The 26,988-nt window shown below is 39.9% G+C and overlaps 1 protein-coding gene across 2 annotated transcripts in view; it reads left to right on the forward strand.

Annotated features, from left to right (window-relative positions):
• SHANK2 (SH3 and multiple ankyrin repeat domains 2) overlaps positions 1–26,988 on the forward strand; it is a 359,705-nt gene that overhangs the window by 11,993 nt on the left and 320,724 nt on the right. For both annotated transcript variants that reach the window (XM_054827796.1, XM_054827797.1), the window contains exons 3-5: positions 15,753–15,824; positions 24,632–24,723; positions 26,566–26,642. The gene's annotated coding sequence lies outside the window, so the exon portion shown is untranslated. The remainder of the gene's footprint in view (positions 1–15,752; positions 15,825–24,631; positions 24,724–26,565; positions 26,643–26,988) is intronic.

Here is a 26,988-nt window from a genome sequence, read left to right on the forward strand (position 1 = left end):
GAGCTGGAGAAAGTAATCAATATATACAATCCTGCTGTAATAAATATGGGCATAATTTTGTCAGTTCAAACCATGCTGATATTCTTTCCAAATGAATTAATAAATTCATATGAAATACTTGAATACTATAATGCATTTAGCAAAAGAGTCAGGTAACCATTGAAGTGAGTTTATTAGGTAACCATAAATATTGGCTGCAATTTGTTGCAGGAAGAAAAAAACGTACATTTTTGCTTCATGGCTATCTTGTACACTTGATACTTCTGCCGTGTGAAAGTCTGAGAGGCTGATACAGTGGGTGCTACACCTTGTACTCTGCCTGTGTGTATAAGGGTTGTTTTTTTTTAATGCTTATTTTCGTTTCAGACACCTTAGGGAGCTTGTAAAGTCTCTGTCACTTAACACTTGTAAGAACAAGTAAGAGATACCTGCTAGCATATACCTAGGTCTATTTTATCTTGCTTAGGGGCAGAGAATGCACTAACCACCTTCTTTATGTGCATTTGGCCCTAATTTACCTGATATTCAATCTGCCTGAAGTGGTCAGCTAAAAACTTGCTGGAAAATAGTTTATGAAGCTGAGAAAGTGTAATTGAATTTATTTTTCCTGAAGAAATTTATTCACTGAATGTTACACACTAGTTTTTTTTCTACCGATGATAATCAGTTAATTGTTTCTCCTAAATTTCTTCATTAATTCACCTGTGGGTGAGGAAGACCAAAATAACTTGTTCATTAGTGTATGGCATTTTGCTAAAAGAACGTGTAGCCCTGGCATCCTTTCCAGAGTCAGGATGTACCCAGTATGGACTGGCTACTATGCCAGGGAGAACTGGTGGTCTGGAACAGGGTGGGGATGTAAATTCCTGCTCTAGTTTCTGGATGTGGAGCATTTAATTAAAGGACTGGCAGGTAATGGGAACACACCTTTAAGTCAGGCTTTCTTAAAAAGGACAGTGTGTGGCAAATTCCTGGCAGCCTCGCTGGATTAGAATGCTTTCAGAAGATTCACTAAACTAGCTAAGAAGTATTCTAGGTGCACTGATCAGTGGTTCAGTCGGATGAATGCCAACAGGATGTCTGCGTTCCCTTGCTGGAGCTGCTCAGAGGTACATGGACTTCTGGTATTGTCACTTCTGGCAATATATAGACCTCACTGGAATGCTTGAAATTACATTTCCATGTACTACTCTCCTGTTGCAAAGGTTGTTGTGATTTCTCAGGTCTTGATGGAACATGTTGCCCCAAGGACCATTCAGTGAGGTCTCCTAAATAATGTAATTAAGGTGACCTGTTCTTTGTAAAATGCTTAGGTTTCTGTAAAGAGAAGAGAGTGAGGTAGCCCAAGAAAAATTGGTTTCAATTTCTTGAAAAGGTTGAAAAGATTGTGTTTCAAAATGAGTGATAGCAAAATTATGTGTAACCAGTAGAGAGTTATGTGCATTGGGACCTTTTTTGTTTGGTTTGGTTTTAACTATTGCATCCCAAGGCACAATAATGACAGCTATCCCCAAATCAGGCATTAGTTACAAGGCTTTTGTGTAGTATGTTTAAACTCAAGATCAGAGAAGCATGCAGAAGAGCTTCTGCTGACTCTTAGTTCTACCAAAATAAATGTTATTTTGGTTCTGCTGGCATACTTCTGAAAAGAAGCTGCAAACAAAGTTAGGTTGGTTCAGTAGGATTTTAGAAACTTTGTTATGGCAAAAGAAATACGAAAGTTAGATTTTAGTTTGTTTTACCCAGAGCATTCATATCCACTTTATCCCATGCCAGGAAAAAACCCTTTAACTGCTCTGCGTTTTCTTTCTTATTTACTGGAATGTATTCCAGAGTTGCTGTGGAGATTGCTGTTGTAAATGTCATTGGTGGCCATGCAAGAAGGGAAGAGTAACCTATTGAAGTCTTTGGTAAAAGTTTTCTCCCTTTCTCAACAGAAATTTAACAGGCAGTTAAAAGCAGAAGCTGTAAAAATCTTTGGGCCAGGCAAATATGGGAAAGAGAGAGACAGGGCAGGTATTGCTCAGGGCTGGGCGTGGGTGGAAGGAGCAGGACTGGTCCCTTTGCAGAACAGTCCTACAGCTAGAGGAGCCAAAGAGCGGTCAAGCTGAAAGTCAAACATTATCATCCTTTGAATTTTCTGGGCTTATTCTGACTTAAGCCATGCAAGGAGAAAAGGGTAGTGTGGAGCTATAGAACACTTGCATTAGACCTCGTTATAGGGGTTCTCATGAATGCTGGCTGTCCTTTAATAAGCAACAATTCAAATGTTGTAACTGTATCCTTTATTTTTGAACAGAGGTGATCAGTATTGTAGTAGAGACCTCTTGGTAAAGGGGATTAGGTTATATAGGTTTGAGATGGTAAGGAAAATAACATACTTGAGGTTTGAGAGAAGTATAGAAAAAAACCTTGAACGTCTCCTCTGAATCATTGAATGACATCATTCACGTACAACTGTGTGGTACTTCAACAGCAAAGAGATTTCCACTAATACTGAGTAGCACTGGGTTAAACCCAGACCACTACAGCTGAATATTGTGGAACTCAGCCTTGCAGTTCTCTGCTCCGTGTGGTAAGGAAACCTGGTCAATGCTGGCAACAAAGCATTGTCAGCACGACTGACGGCTGTTGGAAGACACCTAGGAATTGCGCTTTATTTGGGGAGAGGAGAATCTGATTTTTTTTTTTTTCCTCTGCTATGAAACAATGTCTTGATGGATAGCAGGTTTTCAAAGCATCTAGGAGCTCCAGAAGTAAACCTTAGTGCATTATGGGGAAACTCAGTAACCTCTTAACTGAAAATGTTACATTTCAGGTGGGACTTTTACTGATAATGTTGTGGTTGAAGTTATTCAAAATACTGTTTGCAAATTAAATGATAGATAATGAGCATAAATATCCAATCTGCTAATTATGATGCTAATAGGTCATTAACAACTGATTCTATTAGCACTTAGTGATGATACTTAATTCGGGTTGCTTACTATTGTGTTTGCATTTATTGGTACTAATGAGGCATGCAAGATACTCATGTGATTTGTCCTCTGAAGATTTATCTGAAAAATACTGCTATAAACATAGTCCTTATTGTTTTCCCACCCAATACTGTTTATTCACTTTTCTGTTTCCTACTAATAATCAAGTAATTGTAATTTCCATGCAAAAATTTATGTTTAGAGAATGTTCTCTGTTCTCCTTTTCAGTGCCATATTAATTTCTTCTAATTTATCTGTGATTGGTCATGTTGTATAATGTTCATAATACCAATAAGAAAGTGTAATGGCATGACTCATTGGAGTTGAGATGCTGTGTAGATAGCATCCACTCACGTCACACTGCTGGCAAGGAAGGTGAGAGGCAGAGAGAGATGGAGACGACTTGCAATGCAAGGTATGGCCAAACTGGAGCGTGGCAGGAAGGCTTGTTAATATGATACCCAAATAGATTTTGACTAGATAACATTGGATAGGTTAGAGTCATGGTTTTGCCATAATACTCATGGTATGTCTCCCAGCTGAAGCTACGGCCCGTAACCTTGGAGTAACTTCAGAGCCCTTGATGAGTTTTGCTCTAGGAATGTGTTCAGTTGCACTTTGAACATATGTTGAGCTTCAGTGACCGATGGCATCCTGTGGCAGCGAGTTCCTCAGCTTCATGATGTATTTTGAGCTTCTGAGACTCACTTGCTGTTTCTTACTCCTTTTACTAGAGGAGGTAGTAAGTACTTTTCTCGTTTTCTCCAGGCACTCATAATGGTACGTACCTCTCAGTAAACTTTCCCCAGGCTTAAGAAGTTCTAATACATTTTTTTTTTCCTTATGTGCATGCTAACTGTTTTATATATTTATTTTCTTGGCCAACTTGATGTATCTTTTCTAGTCCCCCCCTAGCCCTTTTAAGACTGGGAGGAAGCAGAGGAAGATAGGGAAAGAATAGGGCCAGGACCTGCATTTTACGTATTTATAATGTGACTTAATATCTTTTCTTTTGTTCTTTATTTCTTTCCTAATATTGTAGTTATTCTTGTGAATGCAGTGCATAAAACTGACATTTGCAAAATACTGTCTGTCTTGAATGGCAGTAATTAGCTCAATTTCCATTGCCCTATGTGTAGAGCTGGCTTTGCCCATGTCACTTCATATTTATCAACTTCTTATTCGATCTGCCATTTTCTTACCCAGTCATCACTTTCTCCTGCTGCTCCCTGCAGCCAGCTTCTTTCCTCCCTTCAGATTTCTCCTAGACCTTGTTGAGCGTTAAGCTGGAAACCGTCTGAGAGTGATGTAAATTTTGCTATTTGATGTAGCTCCGTGGACAGCTAGTGATTCCTTCTGTGTAGGAAATAGACCCAGAGCTGTTCTTTGGCAGAAGAGCTCTCTTGGGAATCCCTCAGGATAGCTCAGAGATGTGAGGCTGCTCAGATCTTACTCTGTGGATTATTGCCAATATTTACTCTGTGGCTTTTGCAGCTATTTTATACACCCTGCTTTTATTCATTTCTTTCATGTAGCCAGAAGAGTGTACTTGGTCACCTAGAGATTAAAGAATTGCTTAATGGAAGACATATGCATCTTTCAGTGAATGTTTGTATTTCGCATGCATGGATCTGCTCTTCACAGTTTCAGATACTTTTTCTTTTTAAGTCTGTGGTGCACCTTGGAATTGTGGCTTAGGTCGGGGTGATACCGTGCAGCGTTAGCTTTGCTTACTTCCTGACAGACGTACTCCTTGAGTTTGCGGGGGGAGGAAGGGAAGAGTTGTTTCTGTCCGAGATTGCATATGACTCAAAATACTCTGTTTCTCAGGGTAAAGATCACTCAAACAGAGGTTACAACTACCCTGTGTATATGAATATTTGAATTCACTTAACAGGCTACGTGGCCATATACTGCTTTGGGGCATATTAACATTTTTTTTTTTTCCCCTGCATGGAAGGTCAGTTCCCCATATAGCAATCTACGTATTTGTAGAGCTGGTTTAGTGATCTGTAGTCACTCAGTGTCTTTTTATAGGTATATCTGACTTTTTCAATACCTTATTTTTTGAGGATAAATTTTGTTAGTATTATATTATTTCACGGTATTTATGGGGTTAAACAAACAGATTTGTGGATAACAAAACTAGGTCACGTGGACAAGACTAATTAACATGTATATAGGCAGATAAAACCAGGGAATGGAACAAGCTGTGAATAGAAGAAACATGTGACAAAAGGCAGTGTGACTCGTATTTGAAAGGGAAAAATGTATGTGCTTTCTTTAATTGTATTTACACTTTTTGTATTCTAGACAGATCCAAGTTTGTAAAAATTGAAGACCCTAAATTACATTCATACTATGAGTAGGGATACAATGCCGAATAAATCCCCTGTGGATATAACAGCTGATGTTCTGTGTGGTAGATCCTCACTGGAAAATCCAGACAAATAAACAAAGTGATGCCTGGTGTAACTCAGTTTACTGCAATATGTTACATGAGCAAGGATTTTATATCAATGGCTCAGATACTTTGTTGGTATTAATAAATGAAGTTCCACTAATGTGCTAAATATCTGTGTGGTGATTCAGAGAAGGGACGATATTTTTTACTTCTCCATAGAATTCAAGTCAGCAGACCTTAAATTCAATACTTTGATAATAAATGGGCCGAGTCAGCATATGTGATATATCCAGCCATGTCTAGCTAGGCACATAACTAGCAAAAAGCCAAACGAGGCTCGTTGGGACAGGGATCACACTGTCCACATGAGGGAGGTGCAACTGTGCAGCGGGGAGATGGATGGGTGTAAAGCTGCCTGCCAGAACTCAGCGCTGGTGCAACAGCTTACTGCAGAGAGTAAAACCAGTGCATCGCTGATACACCGGTCCAAAGCTCATGTCTTAGTATCGGTAACAGCACACAAACATGGGTAATGCTGTCACTGAGATGTTGTGTTTTATGAGGGGGAGTCCACACGGTGCAGCTGTGTCTCACGGGTGCTCGATTGGAGACAGCTGGAGTCAAGCGTCCTTTACATAAAATGCTAGAGGTTGCCTTCTTAGGGGTCTCCTTTTGTGCTGTAATTATTTTGTCATGAAAACTTCAGTGTATTTGCAGCAAAAGTAAATAAGCGTTGCATAATTTGGTTGACTGGCATGGGTTTTATTTGTCTAACTTGAGAGCTCTGCTGAGATTTCTGTACATCTGTCAATTTTATTCTCCTTTCTCCCATCCCTTTACCAGAGATGATGTGTTTGCCTGGGAACAGTGGCTTCCCTGGGGATGATGGGTTGTTAGTGAGACTCAGAATTGATACTTGATTGTTTTGAACCGAGATTGTGGTCTTAATGCATTGCTTGCATGTGTCTATCCAAAACGAGCAGAGACTTGTGAATTCATAAGTTGTGGAAAGCTTTTGTATTCTTCCATTTGTTGTGCTTCCAGTTTCATTGAACCTTCTTTGTTTGCTATCTGTGTTCATATGGGAGAGAATCCTATTCTAGAGTAAAACTATTTAAAAGGCAATGTATTGTCGGTACAGATGCCTAAGATCTGCTTCCGCTCTACATATCTACTGTGTTAAAGCACATAAACGTGTTGCCGTATAAATGAGTCTAATCTTGTTGAATACTCTCCAACATACATGGAGATTAATCCCATTTAGGCAGCTCAGAAAATTCACGGGAATGTTTTGTTACTTGCTATACCTACTTTTACTGTTAAGTCTCATTTGCAAACTGTGCTCATAGCATGCTAGGAGGCTTGTGTTTGCTTGTGGTTTTATCTCCTCATCTGGTTCCCTTCCAGCTCACCATGTTTTACAAGTAAATCCAAGGCTGGATTAGGAAGCTATGTCCCAGATCCTGTTGAACTGACCGATTGCATTTGGGGAGGCAAACGCCCTCCAGGAGTCTGCCTGCAGTCTGCTACAAGGAAAGGCTCGCGCACTGCTCATCTAAAGGGCATCTTTCTCTGTGCTGTGTTAATGGAATGAGAAGAACATATCCCTGGTCGCCTGGGATAAACTGAGCAACTTATATTTTGACAAGCAACATACATGATTTTTAAGTTGTGTGGTTTTCACTTTTTCTTGTTTATTTTGCTTGTAATTTTCTCCATGAAGAGACTGTGCACCGTCAGATTAATTAGGCCTGATGAATTTCTTGAGATCATGCGGCAGCAGCTCTTAACCTTTGTAGCTTGTTATATGCATGGTGATTTACGTGCTACACCTTAACAAAATTTTAAATTAGCACAAATGTTTTCTTTATTCTTGACATGGCTGTCATAGTATTTTTTAGTAAGAACAGTTTAATCCTCCATGACAGGTTGATCAAATTATTTGAAATATATTGCTGCATTTTATCTTGCATTTCTATTTCCTTTAAATACCGCTAGCATGATATAACCCAGTTTATTTCCTCTGATAATGGCAAATGTTTTTCTTAACCAAATTTTTAACCCAACCCCCCCAAATTCTAACAATCCTTCTTCTCTTGCACAAACCTAAATGTGTTGCCAATAAACTGGGCGAATGGGAATGGATTGACCTGTGTATTTACACCACTGGAGTTGCAGGCAAGACCTGGCAGTTGAATAATTTACTTCTGAGCAGGTTTGCTCTCCTTACACAGGTCAGCTACAACTCTGGTTTCTCTCCCTTTCCTTACTCCATCCTTCATCTCTCTTCACTTACCATAGCTCAGTCAGGAAAGTTAATAAATTCCCATCTTTCACTAAGATTCCTGTCTTTAAGAGAATGATAAGGAAACAGAGGCTGCAGCTGCCTTCAGTGATTTGTGATTGATAACCAAGGGGGAGTAATCTCCCTCCTGTTGTCAAAACGGTAACAAGGGTTTCCACAACGCAGCAAATGATTGTTTAGATGGTACACGTAAATAAAGTGGAGCCATCTGGACTGCTGTAAGGATGACAAATACAGTACTCTGCTAGTTTGAGTAGATTAAGGCAGTTTCTTTCTTTTAGGTAATTGTAATCTGTGGATTTCATTCACTTCTTGAAAATTTTTTTTTTCTTTTTGGTCAACAGCAGGTAACATTTACAACCCTCTGAATGTGCTGAAGTCCAAAAAACAGGCAACACACTTTTGTTTGGTAAATAAAATTGATAGGCTTTCCTTTGAGTTTAGACTCAAAATCCAGTTGCAGGTATAGGTAGAAAATAGGTACAAGTCTTTGTGTGAGTCTGAGTTTCCAAGTTGTCCTCCTTCTCATAGAACAAGAGTAGAAATTTTGCAGTGTAAAATTTAGGATTGGCTTCATTGAGTTAGACAGCTCTGATGAGTTACATGATGTCGTGGTTTAACCCCTGCTGACAATTAAGCCTCATGCAGCCGCTCGCTCACTCCCCTGCAGTGGGATGGGGTCAGAAGGGTAAAAGTGAGAAAACTCATGGGTTGAGATAAAGATAGCTTAACAGAGAAAGCAGAAGCTGTGCACACAAGCAAAGCAAACCAAGGAATTCATTCCCCACTTCCCACGGGCAGGCAGGTGTTCAGCCATCCCCAGGAAAGCAGGGCTCCATCACACATAACGGTGCCTCGGGAAGACAAATGCCATCACTCTGAACATCCCCCCCTTCCTCCTCCTTCCCCCAGCTTTATATGCTGAGCATGACCTCATGTGGTATGGCATATCCTCTGGTCACTGGGGTCAGCTGTCCCGGCTGTGTCCCCTCCCAACCCTTGCGCACCCCCAGCCTCCTCACTGGTGGGGTGGGGTGAGAAGCAGAAAAGGCCTTGGCTCTGTGTAAGTGCTGCTGAGCAGTAACAAAAACATCTCTGTGTTCTCCACACTGTTGTCAGCACAAACCCAAACCATAGCCCCACACTAGCTGCTGTGAAGAAAATTAACTCTATCCCAGCCAAAACAAGTACACATGAAAAATTCTACCTGAGGTGAGCACCTTCTGGCTTTTCGAAAAGCTTTTATTATTTATTAGTTATCATGGATTTTGCAGTATTTGGGAAATGAAATAATTACGAGCCATGAACTGAGGATGACACATTTTTCTTTCATCGCTGATTGCTTATAATTTGCAGTAATACTTACTACTTTAATTATATTGCCATTTTGTGTTTAGATGAGCATAGGAAGGACACATTTTTTTTCCATAACTGAAGATTTTTTTTTAACCTACTACAAACAGGCAACAAAAATGCAGGATCTGATTCGAGTCTTTGTTTCATTATCATAAGCTCAGAATTTAAGCTGCTTGGCATTATATTATTCTTTATATGTCATGACTTTCTAGTAATATGAGTCTCCATAAGCTTATGTTTTGGAGTGAAAATGTTTCATTTCAGAAATATTGAACATAGGCATCGAATAGGTTTCACATAGACTATTAGCAAGACATCTAGATATTTTTTAGGGATGGAAAAGGATTGTTGGCAGTGTACATTTTAGTCTTGAGCTTGACTTTAATGCTCAGCCTGAGTATTGAGTGTACTGCAATTGTTTTAGTGGCCATGGACCATCCCTTAATGAAGTGCCAGGTGAAAAAATTGCTTCATGTGGTCTCTTCCTATTTGAATTCTCCTTAGTTGATAACATGCTCAGAGGTCTCAAGAATCCTTATCATATAAGGTAAACCATGCTTTGCTTCAGGTGATTGTCAGTCCAACTGTTTGGAATACAACTGCTATTTAAATATCTTGCAAGCTGTTCTCATCCTGACTTTTCAGTGTTTTCCCTAAAGGGACCTTTTTAATGAAAGTTATACTACACTAAGTAATCTGTTAGAGAAGCCAGCAGCCATGAGTGGTATGCTCTGAATTTGTGGCTGTCCCACTTTATGAGAGGAGGAAGGAAATCTAGAAAGCTGCTGCCCCGAGGGTTCCTCCTATAGCTCCTGTACCCTGGAAATCTCTGGTGTAAAGCAGCACAATGACACATTGGATTACAAGTTCTGCAAGACTATTGGGGCAGCAGTATTGCCCAGCAGCATTTTGAGTTTGGGAAGGATTTTTACCTCCTCTTGTGCTTGTCCTATTTAAAGCCCCTGACTATTTGTTTTCTACTTGCAAGCGGTCATAATCTTCTGGCCAGTGGTGCTCAGCTCATGTGGCCGTGGAGCAAAGACAAAGTGTGTCACTGACTTTCAGCAAGGGATTTGCATATACTTTTAACTTCACCTGTGCACTATTCCTTCTGCATTATGCATGGCCAAGGTGTTAAGAGATCTGCAGTTTGCATGCAGGTCAAAACTACTGAGGTCTAACAACTATTTAATTTGCTAAGTATTTTGGAAACAGGTTAATAAGGGCTAGTAAAGTCAAGTCAGCTGTAGCAAGTGGAGTCAAGAACATTGCATAAAACTCCAGGACAAGTGAAAATAGCCCTTGTTTAGTCCCCTGCTGTTGCACAGTCCAGGCAGAGTCTCTCATGGAAATGATCTGGGTCTGCTGAACTGGCCAGTGAGGTGACTCTGAGCACAGCTCAGACAGGTGGGATAATGTCCTGCTCACGACTTTGCACCTTGTTTTCCCTCCTCCTCCTCCAAGTCCAGGGAGTTGGACAAAGCCATTTAGTGCCTGAGTAGAAAGGGGTGCTAAGAAATCTCTTCTGTGCGTCTGCTTTACGCTTATGTGGAACTTTCCTGGTTTTGTGCTAACTTGTCTCGTTTTAGCATGTTCTATTGCCCAAATTCGTGATGCTGCCTTTTTTCCTGTGTCTGTTAAGTGTCTTTGAAGAGGCAATGTGTGGAACTGTGGAGGTTCTCTGTCTCTTTATACTGTTAATTTCACATACACAATACTTATCTAGTCTGTATTTAGACAGGAATTAAATCTTATTTTTTGCTGTTAGCATGAACTTGCTGCCATAAGTGGTGAATAATCTGAAGCTGCAAAGCATCTGGCATTTTTGAAGACCATTCTCTACTACCACACAATATAGAAGCATTTGAGCTGTTATGTTTAGACTGCTGAGGAAAAAAAGATTAGAGTAGTCGAGCATAGCAAAAAACCAAGAGATTCACAAATATGTGAATTCATTTCAGTAAGTCTTCAAGCAGCTGTAGACTTCATATTTAGTTCTAAAAAGGTCCATGTGGAGTTCTTTCTGTTCTGAATTTTAAATATATACCCAAATATGGTCTCTCCGGATGAATAAAATAACTGTTTCTCCACTTCTTCGAACTGTTTTCCTGACTCTGTTCACATTTCAACCTTCTGAACAGACTTTCTTTGTTTGCTCTGGCTTTATATAATGGCAGAATTAGATGATAGTAGTCTCTGAAAATCTCAGATAGCTCTTCCCTTGCTAAATTCATTTTTCAGCTTGTCACTTTATTCTTTGCTGAGCTGGAATGAAATCAGGTTTGCTTACTAAGTCTCTCAAGCAGCATTTGAATCCCTCACGAACATATGTGCCAGAGACGCGAGCCGTGGTCCTAGTACTTACCTCAGTGTTTGAGCTCTCAATTTAACATGGGGGGAAAAAAGTGCAGAACTGAGTATGTGTGTTTGGGGTCTATTAGTATTAAAGACATCTGGGAGTCTCTGAGTATTACTAAACTAATGGACTGCCTGGAGCCCTACAGTGCAAAGTGCTTTTAGCTTTCTATAAATTATAAGAGTATACTGTTAAAGCAGCAGTTAGTACCTTCATGTAGCGTAATCCAACGGCTTTAACCAATTTTAACTAGACTAGGTTGTGTAGAGTATTCTATAGTTGTGTGAATTCTTCTGGTATTCATATAATGGTAGACATTATATAAATTATCTTTGATTTCAGAAGCTGCAAGTAATGTAAGCTTCTGAGCAAATAAGAGGGGCTTGCAGGTTGATAACGTATTTTTGTGTACGTGAAAATAGAGAAGGAACACTTAGGATCCTATGATAGCATTGAGATTGTGAGGGTGGTTTGTGTTCAGAAAAGTTAGGGATAAATTAATGAAATGTGTCAGTTTAAATTGTATTAATTAAAACATGTTAAACCTGTAGTCAAATGCTCCCAAATGCTTCATTTTTGAGTGTTTCAGTATACCCGTTTTCTGTGCCATTCTCATAAATTTCCAGAGATGGATATTTCTGTGGCTGTGCAGACATCTGTGCAGATAAGCTGGCTGGTCAGCTGGGAGCCAGTTCAGAACCAGAAACTGGGGCCGCTCTGGCATTGGAATACTGCTAAGAAGTTATGCAGAAAAATTCACTCGAGTTTGCTAATCTGGTTGTATGTTTTTTGTTAACTTTGTGTGATTTTCTTGACTTTGCGTGAGTCAGAATACTGGCAGAATAAATGTACGTTTGTCTGAAGAGGAGCTTAGAGAAATGCCTTATCTCCTCAGTTGAATTTACTTGAGCTTTGCTCTTATTAGTTAATAACTTTGACTTGCCTAGATGTGCACCTAAGCATAGGGAAATGCCCACAAACGAGGTTATCTTCCTATATAGGAAGATTCATTAAACATACATATTACCATGAAAAATAAAGGAATGTGAAAACTTTGACATTTTCATTCCACTTGTTAAAATTCATACAAATACTGGAACTTTTCTAATTTTGAAACTTGCCAAATCTGGGGGAAGATTTGACCTGTGTCCTTTTTTGGGAACGTTTATTCTGCAGCATGCTGGCACAGCAAAGGCTTTCCTCCAGCAGTGGAAGCAGCTGCAGCGCACTGCGTTTGGGAGGCAGCATCCCGGCTAATTTGCCAGCGGGGAAAGGAGCAGCACTAAGAAGCTGAGGAGAGAGAACTATAAATACCGCATGGCTGCAGCTATACTGCTCCCTGAACCAAGTTACTATTGCTACATTGCACACTGCAAAAATGTCAGATCTCTTCACTGTTATACAGCACTGAATCACGTGGAAATAACTAACAGTACCGTTCTTCTCTCTTTTGGCTTGGAGTGATGCTTTGGTATTTTTTAGATTGATTTCATAAGGAAAATGGCTTATGTGACTGTGCTGTCAGTTGTTTCTCCCCTCCTTCTCCTTCTACTTTCCAATGGCTTTTGAATTTATTGTTCAACTTCAGCTAAATTTTTTTTTAAAGGAACAGAAATCTCTGAAGGTTTTATGTTCCTACAAACCTGTTAAAAATGGGTGATTGGGTGTGGGAGAGACCCACACTAGAGCTCCCACAGAGGGAAAGGCACGAGGCCATCAGTCGCCTATCGTGTTTGGTGTATCGCCCGATGGATGGACGAGCCTGTGTGCAGCTTTCACCCAGCCACACACGAAAGAAACGTTTGGAAGAGAAACCTGTTGCGGTAGGAAGTGCTAGGGATGTGTGAGTAACTTGGAATTTCACAGTACAGAGATTTATGTAGGGATGCGTTGGGGGGTCTGAGGTGAAGAGGAGCTTCTGCTTTACTGATCCTGTGCTTGAGGAGAAGCAGCAGCAGGATCTTGGGGAGACTCAGGAATTTTTGTCCGCATGTGTGTGTTAAGAGAATCCTTTTGCAGAAAGATAGGACAGTTGCTCGCTTTTCCAGTGATGGTGTCTTTCTCCACTGTGTATCTTCACCCAGCCTCGTTAAGGAGCCAGTACTGGCACCATTTAATTTGTTTTCTATGAATTTGCAATATACAAATACTCTCATTTAAAGAGCTCTTCCTAGCTGTTGGCAAACCACTGTTTTTCACATTGATTTTCTTATTCTTAGGCTTTGCTCTGAAGAGCACTGTGAAAAATAAGTTAACATCCAAAATACAAAATGGAGTCACACTGCTGGGTACTTTTGTAAATGGAATTTGGCCTCCAAACAGAACAAACTGCTGGCATTCTCCTCTCTTCCACAATGAAGTGCAAAATTTCCCTGCAATGAATTTCTGTAGCCTTTATTTTTGTGGGGTATTTAGCAGCTGAATGCTTAACATTGATGTTGCTTTTGTTGTTTGTGTTGTTTACCAACAAAGTTCCAAAATATTTGCTTAAGGTTCAGACTATTACTGCGGATACACCTTTAGTAAATCATAGCAATATTTATCCCAAACTGACCAAGTTATAAATCTTTCCTAAAATGAACAAAGTTTGGTTTTGGAATACATTGAGCAGATGTGTCAGCATTTCAGAATAATTTTGGAAGGTTTCACCTCTGGTGGATATTTCCAGTCCCAGGCAATTCTTCCCCCTCTGTCTCTGGATCCATTTAGAAACAAAGCTGGTGCATGTAGAAGAGGTGATTCAGACATGGAAGCAGTTTATCCCATCTCTCAGAGATGAAGGAATCTGTTAGGTTAGTTGATTTTTGCTTTGCTTTTAATCTGCTGACGTCTCTCCTTGTATGGATTCTGGGTTTTGCCTTGTGAGAAACAGCTGATGATCTTTCCTTACCTACCTTTCCTGTGACGTTCACGATTGTGGAGATCACATTTATATCTCCTGCTCTAAAAATGCAAAACCTACTGGGTTTAATCTCAAATGCAGCTTATTTCTATGTGGTACAAAATACAGTAGTTCAGCGTGTGTGTGTGTGGAATGTCCTTAAATAGCTTTTTTTTTTGTTGTTGCTGTAAGATAGCTGTGCAGAATTATGCAGGTGCTGGAGGCAGATTTGTCAGTATTTTCTTCTTACTCAAAACTTTTTGCATAGATTTATTTTTAGTAAAATATGTCAAAGTCTATCTTTATTTAAAATACAGAATGGGCTTAAATACACTGAAAGTCTACTTAAATGTTTGCATCTACGTGTAGCATTAACTGTTACTTGAATGTGCACAGCGGGAAGGGTCTAATAAAGCATAGAATAGGAGGGGTGAAGTTGAGGTGAATTCAATTTTTATTTCTATTGGAGTAAATGGTGCGGTGCCAATGATGTTCACAGAGTTATCCTTGAGTAATTTCAGTTTCACTTATGGTCATGTTCTGTATTTTTTCTGGAGCTGCATGACTGGTTTACACTTCTCTTGTGTCTAACAGAAAGTGTCTCTTTAGACCTCTTAATGTGGTTAGAAGTAACAGATATAACAGAAGCTAGTATTATTTTTTGATGGAGTACTGTACACCAGAGTACATGAAAAAGTAAAAAAGTTTGTCAAAGTTACTTTCCTCAATGGAAATCTTTGCATTTTCCCCTCCATTTATATCTGTAAAAGGCAGAAATACATGATAGGCAAGACTTTCTTCAGCATGAGCTTCTACCCATCAATGAAGGCAATAAAGTTTGAATCTAGTGACGCACACTTCAGAGCTTACCAGTTAGTTATAGGCTATCCCTTACTGTGCTGAGAGCTGGGCTGTGACGCTCAGCACATGTCTGCTGATTTGGGGAATCCCTTTGGGGGGCTGGAAACAGCAAACCCTACTTTCTGGATCTTAGGTGGACTTTGGGGAAAAAAACCAAGCATCTCTTCTGCTCAAATTTGGGTTGTTCAGCAAATCAATGTGCCCGGGACACTCAGTGCTTTGGCAAGACTTAAATCAAGGAAGATGTCCCTGGGAAACAGTGGAGCAGCATCTTTCACCTTCTGTCAGATCTGGCCTGAAATTACATCTTTCTTGATAACCAAAAGAGCCTATTTTTGCTCTCATGCTGACTTCATGCTGCCAGAAGCACTCTGAAGTGAGTGATGTTACATCAGGCTCTGCCCTTGCAAAGCTATGCATAATATTTATGTTACAGTATGATGAATATGTTGGAAATTTGCAGTGTAATAAACTTCCTCTCTTTCTTGCAGACTAAAATCTTTGTGCTCTGAGCATTTCTGCTTTATAGATTTTTAATTAGGGTGGCTGTTAGGTCACTGAATTTCTTTCTCCACGTCAGTCATCTTTACGTCTTTCTGTATTTTTTACAGGAATCTGAGATGAGAGCGCGTTAGATTCTGACGATCATCTTGACACCATTGCTTTCTTCTGTATATTGACAGGTAAGTATGCCAAACTAATTTTGTAGAGAAATGATCTAAGTTACTTGTGTCAAGTGGGCAAACCTATGGTTACAGCCCAGGACTTCAACCGTGTGTCTTGCTGGATTTCAGTAAACAGGTGGTCAAAAATTCTTGAAAAACCTACTTGATTTCCCCAACAAGGAAAACGTTCCTCATCCTGCTTTACGGTGTTGGGTGGATTGCAAGAATGATCTCAGAGCAGAGGAATTTGCAGCTTAACTATAGCCTGTAGTGAAGACGGTTGGCAGATCTTGTTAATTTTTATCCTCATGCGTAACAGCTCTCTTCCTCCTCCTACCGAATATACTAGCAGATAGACTAATGGTATAATACTTCTTGTATTAGAGAGAGAGCTGATGGACTAGGGAGTGAGAGTAGAGCCTCTTGTCACACAGCACAAACGTGTTTCTTGTATCTTTTTCTTATCTTTTCTGTATGCTGCATTTTCAGTGTTTTCTATTCAGAAAGGCTTCTAGTCTCTATGTATTCCTTTTTTTCTTTTTTTTTAATCTTCTGTGATTCTTGTAAAACATAATTTAAACAGTTTTGGTAGTAGTCTGGAGGTGACTTATAATTTGATGTACAAAACAGATTCTCAAACTAGAATTATTTTATTGACTTTCAGTCCAATTACAAAATAAATAGAAACTTTAAACTCAGAAATCAGAAAACTAGAACAAAAAGGACAGTGATTTAAAATTACGTCTCCTTTGGTAAAGCTTGATATTTCTGTATGATCTGAAAACTAAAAAACTCATTTTCTATGTGATAAGAGAAACTGAAGGTGCCTTTTCTTGCATTGGCTGCTGCAGGTGTCTGTGTTAATGCACGTTATGAACACAGATCAAAGACAGTGAGTCCTGACAGTATCTTTGGATGAGCACTGGAAGGAGAGTGAAAATACAAAAATTATGCTAAATGTGTGAAAGACATTGCCGTAAAGCGTGTGGTGACACAAAGTAGTATAATTTGGAGCAGTAGTCTGTAGAAATGGAAAAAGGAGAGAAAGATTAAGAAACTATGTGTACCTCAAAGGCCAGTACAACAAAAATTTCTAGCTTATCAGGCATTTAATAATTGACTGTTTGCTTCTGCGGTAGTGCCACTATCAAAGATAAATACTTATGCCAATCAGAAGAGAAAGGTAATGGTATAGAAACAGGTGCGCAAATTTGGATTTTAAGTATTGTATTTGACAGTGTGTTGAGTTGATGTGAATAGTTATCTTTTATTGGCTGAAATGTGTGAGTTTGCAGTTGTGGATAGGAGCTTTTCAAGAGTCAAGCTGGTCTTTAGTCTGTGGCATTACCAAAATAATCCATCAGAGTCTGTGCTGTCACTTCCTGATAAGAGATGTATATATTTGAATTGGATACAAAAGTGAGAAAGTGTCATTTGTGAAAGGAAATATGTGAAATCATTCTAAGAACAGGAAAATAAACTTAAGTCACTCAATTTTAAAATTATTGGCTCAGTGCTACTTAACTGTTTGTGGGAAATAGAAAGACCTCAGCAGTGTATGGCTGAACTAACTTTCAAATAAATCTGAAGCATAAGGAACAACAGTTACTCATAACTAGCTTTGATAATATATAAACACTGAAATATAGCTTAAAATATAGATGTGATTGTGTAAGGCCTTTTCTTACCTTTCAGTCTTTTTTCCTTTTTTTTTAATGTTGTTCTTTCCCATTTACATTCATAGCAGTCACAGTCACTGTGGATGTGAAAAGCAGACATTCATGACTGAGCACGCCGTGCTGTTTCTTAGTGAGAGCCAGCAGTGACAGTGATGTTTGATATAGGCTGTAAATGCTCCTCTGTGCTTGACGTGCTTTGAGTAGTTAGTGAAATGGAACTTTCATCCCAGTTCTGTGGTTTTCTTAAAAATATTATTATAGGTCTTTGTTGCACACATCAGTCTATGGTTTTGAGTCTTTAGGTTAGGGTTGGTTTTTTTGTTTGGGGTTTTTTTACATACCTGTATATATATATAACAGACTTTATTACAATATACAAAATAGTGCAATTATATGTATTGGGGTCCCCAGTACAAGAAAGACATGGAGCTGTTGGAGCGAGTCCAGAGGAGGCCACGAAGATGATCAGAGGGCTGGAGCACCTCTCCTAAGAAGACAGGCTGAGAGAGTTGGGGTTGTTCAGCCTGGAGGGGAGAAGGCTCCGGGGAGACCTTATAGCACCTTCCAGTACCTAAAGGGGCTACAGGAAAGCCGGAGAGGGACTTTTTACAAGCGCATGGAATGATAGGACAAGGGGTAATGGGTTTAAACTAAAAGAAGGTAGATTTAGATGAGAAATTAGGAATAAATTCTTGACTGTGAGGGTGGTGAGGCCCTGGCACAGGTTGCCCAGAGAAGCTGTGGCTGCCCCTGGCTCCCTGGCAGTGTTCAAGGCCAGGTTGGATGGGGCTTTGGGCAACCTGGGCTAGTGGAGGGTGCCTCTGCCCATGCCAGGCGGGTTGGAACTAGATGATCTTTGAGGTCCCTCCCAACCCAAACCATTCTATGATATATATGGGTTTTTTTCATACAGCAGAATGTTTGTATGTAGTCTTTCTGATTCTCTATGATTTAATGAATGTTCCTCAGGCTAGGAGATAGGAGATCCAGTCCCACACCCTGGATGCCTGCGTGGATCTGGGCAGCCAAGTCAGCAGCCTGGGTGCTGCTACGAGAAGAGCTGGTCTGAGGGCCATCCCACCTTGCCTGGTCCTCCTGCCGAGGCAGTGGCTGTGCAGCTCTGGTGCCTTGTGTGCCTCCTGTAGATGCGGGGGGAGCCCTGCATGCCAAGAAAAGGCTAGCTATAGTGGTAGGAAATGCAGCTTTCAGGTATATTGATAGTTGCAGGTTTGCAGTGGGAGAGGGCAGCCCCTGCTGACCTGTTTGTTGGGTGGGAAGTCAGGAGGGAACCCAGGTTCTCATACAAAAACCTGAGGAGGAGCTGGTGGCTCCCTGTGACCTAAGGGAGAGACAGGAGGAATGTCAAAACTGTGAAGTAAAAATGAAAGCATATAAGAAAATTAAACTCTGATGTGCTTCCAGAGGCAGAACTGGTCACTCTCCATGTGTGGCTGAAAAACCACATGGAGAAGAGGAGTTTAGATTTATTAGGGCCTAGGGGAAAGCTTTTGAGATGAGACAAGTGTGTAAAAAAAAAAAAAAAAAAAAGACAAATCTCTTTTTAATGCTTCTTTCCTTTAAAAGTGTGAATTGAACAAAATGTATTTCTGGTTTTGTATTAATACTGAAAAGGGGGGCTTTTCTCTATCTCTGCCTCCCTCATTCCTGCAGCAGTAAAGCAGAGAGTGGGTTGAGTAAATCTCATTAATGGGTATGTCCTGAAGGATTTGGTTCACATGATGGGCTTAATTATTTCCTTCCCTGCACAGGTGCATTACATGGTAAGCAGAGCTGCCTAGACGTTACTCTTCTCTTATAATGAGGTGCAGGGATAGGTAGCTCTGACAGCATCAACAGCAGTGTTAGGAAATGAGCTTTGCATAGAAATTGTTTGGATTAGCAATGCACGTGGAAGTATTTGAGCAGTAAAATAGAAAGAAGTTAAGCAAAGCAAAAGGTGCATCTCATAGGGTCACGCCAGACCCCAGTTTTATGGAAATCTAGGAGTCCTTTCAAGTATGGTATTCCTGGGCTGCTGCTCTTCGTTCCTAGAGAAACGTGGTCCCATGCAGGTGGCCATCACAAAAGTTTCTGACTGTGAAATCCTGTATCAGCAACTCGATACCGATGGAGCATTTAGTAAGAACTTTTAGTAAATACTTTCTTAATGGCAGAAACTGATAGTAATACGCCTGGAATTTAAGAGATGCTGTTTTTTATTAGGAGTATTTTATAGCATGATTCAATCAAGATTTTTTTTTTTAAAGTGCTTTTATATTCAGTTTGCATATCTTGATTAGGCTGTGATAATTTCCATGGCTGGAATCTCCGAAGTATGGCATCATAAAATTATAAATGGTAATGAATTCACTTAATCAGGTCTTACAGGAGTACAATCAACATGAAATCTAGTCAATTAGAAATAAATCCGTTTAAAGTATTTCTGGTTCTCCCAGCAGCCTCATTTTAGAACTTACATTACCTGTGACTGAATCAGAGACTTAGAGAAACAGGTAGAAATTACAGTTTGTATAGAAATCACTGTAAGTGATATAAACAAATCCAGAACTTTTGGTGATGCTGAAATTTACCTGAATCTCTGTTGCAAACTAGAGATTGGACTGTTCATAGATAAAACTATAGATTCAGTCAATAATAATTTTAAATGTGATTTCCCCTTGAAAAGCACAAGAAAGGAATATATTATCAATGGTAGGTTTAACAGCCAGCATGGATTTGTATGATTGAAAAAACTTTACACATGTGAGTATGTTTTGCAGTGTGTGAATATGTGAGACCATATTGATTGCAAAATGTATGTTTGCTTATATGCTAACTTTCAAGAAGCTTTGGGGTTACAGAACGAAGCTGTAGTTCTAGGTTAATCTTTTGGTTTTATCTTAGCCCTTACAGCTCTTTTTAAAGACAAAATACAGATAAAGTGCTGCATTTTGCTGTTGGCCTCAGTAAGACCAAGCTGTCCGTACATCCAGCGTGGTTGCCAGTGTTGTTTCTAAACTTAGTCCTGGCCTTGCCCTTCTTTGTAGGGTCAAGTTTTTGTAAATGGTTTGGTCATGCCTTTGTTACATGCATCAGTACGAGGGAAAAAGGACCTTATGTCTTTCTCTGACCTGGTGGAGGTGATGGAGACAACAGTTACAAGTTGAAACAAGAGAAGTTCAGACTGAGTATGAGGAAAACGTTTTTCCCCGTGAGGACAGTCAGGCAGAGATTGCTCAGAGAGGTTATGTAGTCTCTACTCTTGGTGGTTTTCAAGACAGACCTGGATAAAGGAATGAGCAGCCCAAGCAGATCTCATCGCTGAACCTGCATTGAGCAGGAGGTTGGACTAAAGATTTCCAGAGACCCTTCCAACCCAAATGACTTGGTAATTCTGTGACTCTAAGGCACAAAAAGATTCCACGGTGATGTGTTCATGGAAGCTGATATTTGTCTTGATCTGCGTTGAGAGAGGGATACTTCAGAAAAAGGAAGATACAAGATGCTGAAAAGTCATGCTGCTTTGATGTAGAGAGTTTGTCATTCTTGTCTGGAGATGTTCATGGGATTTCTCTTTGAATGGAGAATGGTTTCAAAATCAAAACTACTGTAAGGAGTTATTCCAGGGTGATTTAGCATGCTATTTATTTTCAATGTTAAATTCCAAACCACACCTGGCATTTAAGTAACGAAAGCTCAAAGAGTTTGTTATGAATCATTCTGTATCTTTAAACATTAGTATTCTTTATATTTTTTGTTTCCCTACTTCTGCATAGTAGTCATAAACATGTATCTCATTTTGTTTTCTTCTTGCCTAAGAAGTAATCTTTTATTTCTCGAGCTGTTTACTGAAGGCAATAATTAAGTGTTGGTAGTCAGCGAGGAAAACTGATTCTTTTAATCAGTTTTATTGTGTCTTGATTGCTTAAATTTTGGCTAGGTATAATTTAGTAAAAATGAGTTACTTATCTTTACAATGAGTTGAATCAAAATCTCAAAGGTCAAGAGAATAATTTATTTTTCAGTTCTACAGAATCACCGTGCTGTCTGGGTCATCTTGGCAGATCACTTAACCTTTCTCAATCTGCAGATATTTTTCCCCAGTCTGTTGTCACCATCATCGTTCACATACACAAACCTAAAGAATGTCCTTAATCGAGCCATGAACTCAGGCTTGCTTGCACAGGTTGGAGTATATCTGTTGGAGGGACAACACAGGAGGGCACAAGCAATCCAGGAGATACCTGGAATGCACTGATGATAACTTCGTTCTCCAAGTGATAGAGGAGCCAACGAGGAGAGGTGCCATGCTGAACCGTGTTCTCATCAACAAGGAGGGGCTGGTGGGGAATGTGAAGCTCAAGGGCAGCCTTGGCTGCAGTGACCATGAAATGGTGGACTTAAAGACCCTTAGGGCAGCGAGGAGGGTGCACAGCAAACTTGCTACCCTGGACTTCAGGACAGCAGACTTTGGCTTCTTCAGGGATTTGCTTGGTAGACTACCATGGGAGAAAGCCCTGGAGGGAAGAGGGGCCCAGGACAGCTGGTTAGTATTTGAGGGTCACCCCTCCAAGCTCAGGAGCAATGCATCTCAACAAAGAGGAAGTTGGGCAAAAACACCAGGAGGCCTGCATGGATGAACAAGGAGCTTTTGGACAAACTCAAACACAAAAAGGAAGCCTGCAGAGGGTGGAAGCAAGGGCAGGTAGCCTGGGAGGAATACAGGGAAATTGTTCGAGCAGCCAGGGATCAGGTTAGGAAAGCTGAAGCCCTGATAGAATTAAATTTGGCCAGGGATGTCAGGGACAACAAGAAAAGCTTCTGTAGGTGCATTGGTGATAAATGGAAGACTAGGGAAAATGTGGGCCCTCTCTGGAAGGAAACAGGAGACCTGGTTACCAGGGATATGGAGAAAGCTGAGGTACTCAATGAATTCTTTCCTTCAGTCTTCACCAGCAAGTGCTCTAGCCACACTGCCCAAGTTGCAGAAGGCAAAGGCAGGGACTGGGAGAATGAAGAACCACCCACTGTGGGAGGAGATCAGGTTCAAGCCCAGTTTGTTCACCCTGGAGAAGAGAAGGTTCCAGGGAGATCTTTTAGCAGCCTTCCAGTACCTAAAGGGGCCTCCAAGAAAGCTGGAGAGGGACTGTTTACAAGGGCATGGAGTGATAGGACAAGGGGTAGCAGCGTTAAGCTGAAGGAAGGTAGATTTAGATGACATATTAGGAAGAAATTCTTCCCTGTGAGGGTGGTGAGGCCCTGGCACAGGTTGCCCAGAGAAGCTGTGGCTGCCCCTGGCTCCCTGGCAGTGTTCAAGGCCAGGTTGGATGGGGCTTTGGGCAACCTGGGCTAGTGGAGGGTGTCTCTGCCCATGGCAGGGGGTTTGGAAATAGGTGGTCTTTAAGGTCCCTTCCAACCCAAACCGTTCTATGATTCTATAAGTTAAAGCCCAAGATATGCTTACCTTGGGTTGGAAAATAAGTAGGCAAGATGCAGATAAGATCAGCAGAGTTCCTTTTTCAAAATTACCTTCTGAAAAAATCAGGTAAGTTTTTCTGCAATTAGAATAAGAGAAGCTCAGAGACCATCTGTCACTGGGAAGCAGGGATATTTGCTGCAGACATACACAGATGGGTGCAGAGATAGCGAGAACACGGCATGTGGCTTTGCTTACACCGGAGTTTGGCTAAACCACGGGCTGGTCACCTGCCCTAGTTCTTCTACAGTGTATGCATCCTTTCTGGGTCACCATTTGTTTGTTGTTTCCCTCTTGATTAAGAAAAGAAACTAAGTGTAGAAAGACCAGGTAGTTCCTTCTGCCTTTCTTCCCTCCTCTCTATGCAAGTTGGTTTAATGGTTCTAACGGAGACCAGGGGTTGTTCCTGCCCAGCTATTCAGAAATTAAGGCAGCAACTGAACTAGACCTTTATTTGCCTACTATATTGCTTCATGTATTGCCAATATACTTACCGACACTGGTGAAAAATAGTGGTCACAACTTGACCTATGTTTGTACAACTGCTCCTCATCTGAGATTTCTGGACCCTCGGTAATTCAAATGAAACCTGATTACAAATGATGCTGATCAATGAAACTGGTCTCTGTGTTGGAAAGCTTGCAAACTGCTCTAGTTAAGCAGCTCTATATAGAGGAAAATAAAACCAAAACTATTTTGTGGACGATTTCTGTATTTCAAAACTTGGTTTCTTTGGGCTTTGGAACAAAACACCCATATTTCGGTGTCCTCCCTAGAGCGCTGCCCTGGAGTGGCGTAACTTGGGAATCTCCAGCTACAGGGCACTTTGGCGGGGGACTGTCCCAGATTTGCAGACCTGGAGAGTCTGAGATCTGTGCCTCCAAATCCCACCTCTCGGACAAAGATAACTCATCATTTTATAAGAAAACTAGAGCATCTATTTGAAGCTTTGCTTTTTAAACTGGCATATTATTTATTTGATTAAAATAATGCTAACAATGAGACTATTTTTGGCAACACAGCAAATAAATTAAAATAATATAGTAGCCCCCAGGATCACATCTGAAGAAAATTCAGGTTTAACTGTATAGCAAACTCTAAATGCTAACCCATATGTAAGGAGAAGAGGAAATCTGCTTTATCTACTCTCAGGACCTGATCTAATCTACATAACAAGACAACAACAATGCTCCTCTGTTAACATTTAATTATGTTTGTATTTGAATTATCACAAAAATGTTTTCTTTATGGATAAAGAGGAAAAAGGTTGATAAGCATAAAATGCAAATTAACAAGAAACTAAGCTGCTTCGTCCACCAGGGAGATGAACCTGAGGTAAATATGTTCAACAAGCTTTGAAATTTTTTCAAATTCCTGTTGTAAATCTTTTTAAATTCTCTTATGTCCTTTCCTTCCAACATATAATCTTTTTGATATTTACGTAGTCAAGTGCAAGCAGGGGCTGGAAACAGAAAGACTGGGAAGATAGAATTGCTTGGCCTACATGCTTCTATTTTATAAGGAAAAATTCTGGGGAAACAAAAATGACCATTATATCCATCTTTTATAAATAGATAATGACTTTTTAAAATTGAAGTGGTGTAATACTTCCACATTACTTAGAGAACAATTCATAGCTAGTTGCTCACATTGTATCATTCTCGTTTTAGATAACGGAAGGGGATTTTTTTTTTTTTTTTGCATTGCTGAAGTTTGCGACTTTGAAATCTCCAGTTACTGTATGCAAGTATACTTAATGACAGTAAGTATTTGTAAGTTGTACTTTGGACTGGGGACAGAGTCAGTGTGACAGTTGAATCCATAGCGCATTTTCCTGGTTTGATAACTGAAGAGCTGTCATATTATGAAGAAATGAGTTACTGGATGCAGAACTGGATAAAGTTTTCATTGCTTCACGTTGGCTTTTCGTAGCTTACCCTGGCTGTTGTTTTGCTCAAGAATGCAACATGCAGGGGTCAAGTCTGATGGGAGCTATTCCTGAAGTAATCCTGTTGTCTGCAATGGGATTGCATATATGATTGATTCCCCATGCAAGATATGAAATTGCTTAAAAAGAATCTCAGAAGGTTACTCTTCATATATTTTTGCTCCAAGCAAGATCAACAATATAAAGATTATATAACAGGTCCAACCCTACCTGCCTAGAAAGGGGTATTTATTTGAATTTATGAATCCAAGAAGATACATCTCAGATTTGGGATGCTGGTGAACTTTGGTATCTGGGGTAATATGCTTGGTGCATTATCTTAAATCCAGGCTCTTACTTAATACTTCAAAGTGCGTTAGGATTTGTCCTAGGTGAACTATAGGATCCGTTGCAAGCAGTATTTGAAGAATGACTTATGAGTACTGTTTGTTAGTCTATGTATTGGACAGCAGAAGTTCTAGTAAATGTACAAAACTAGAGGCCATATTAAAAACAACTATAGAAATGAACTGAGCCTAGAAGCTACCTGCCCTGAGGCTTGCGGGGCTGGCCATAATTCCTTGTCTGGAAGAATGACCTTTATTTAAAGGTCAGACAGAATTGCAATGGAAACCTTGCAGGTGCTTAAAAGAAGGCACTTAAGATATTATATTGCCAGTGGGAGTTGGCCTTTACTGTAAACTTCACTGTGGTTAACATTTATAAATACTTGCTATGTTGCCCCTACTAATATGTTTGAAACTTCCTTTTTTTTTTTAAAGATTGTTAACCATTTTAACCCTCCTGACTGTGCTGCCCTGTGCTAAATCTTTACACCTGCTTCCTCTTTCTTCTAGCAGGTTCTGTTTTCTCATGTTGAACTTCTACTTCAAATGTTTTTAAGCTTTTTTTTTTACATCTGCTTCTCTGCCTGTCTTCCAGCCTTTCTCATTCAGTACAATAAGTTTCTTGTCTCCTGTATTCTTTGTCTCTATCCTTCCCCCAAATCTCTCTGCATCTGCCTGATTGAACTTCAGCCTTTCTGTGAAGATACCGTGACCGGCTGAATAGTTTGCAAGGAAAATAAATACTAAGTAGAACAGACAGAGGACAAAGGAGAATTTTAGCATCCGAAGCTACTTGGAAACAGAAGAAACTTTTAGAAAACTACCCTGTATTTGCAGAAATAGGCTGCATGTGTGGAGTTTGTATGTGCACAGGGGCACTAATGGTGAAGTACATCTGCTTAAAAAAAAAAATTAAAAAAATTACATTCTTACAGTCTGATCTTAAGACCCACTTTAATCATATGACGTTGGTATTTGAGACTCTAAATACCAGAAGTTAATGGGGCTTAGCCTCTTGGCAAGTCTGTGCTGTGCAAATATACATGAACAAGGGATAACAAACTGCCTCAGAAATAAGGAGCAGGTTCAACAATTACTTTGCTCAATTTTCTTCTTTTTTTTCCTTAAAAAAAGGGAGGGGGGAAGGAAGTGTAACTCTTGAGCCCTTTTGCAAAACAATTTGTCACCTGTGCAGATCACCTAGCAAAAAAATCAAGGCCTGCATAAATCTGCCCTTAAACAGGGCAGTAAGAATCTTCTGGTGGTGCTGGTGAGAACAAATGAATGTGACCATTGATTTTTCAATACTGATTTCAAATCAATATTTAAGGTTTGAAGTAAGACGTGCCATGCTGAGAAACAACAGCTTCAGAGAAAAGTGAAGGAAGAATTTTGCTTGGCATTCCGGTATGTTAATACTTATGCCTCAGCACACACCTTCTAAAATATTTATTTGGGTGTTTCAGTTATTTAACAGAGAGATCAAAAATGCATTACCAGACAGTGTAACCAAAGTGAATCTAAGTAAAGGACTGGTGTATAGGGAATAAAACCATAATTATGGGGGTTGTGAACAGCAAAATATTGCATGATTAAATTTGTTTAGATAATTACCACAGAGAGGGATTTTTTTTTTTTTTTTAATAAATGGCAAGTGATTTGATTTTCTAGCATTTTCTTCCACAGAGTGGAAGTGCTTTAGAGAAGACTCAAGAATCAGTTGCCGCATTTAATAGAGGCAGATCAAGGAAAC

Source organism: Grus americana, chromosome 5, assembly GCF_028858705.1.
Source record: "Grus americana isolate bGruAme1 chromosome 5, bGruAme1.mat, whole genome shotgun sequence".
NCBI lineage: Eukaryota > Metazoa > Chordata > Aves > Gruiformes > Gruidae > Grus > Grus americana.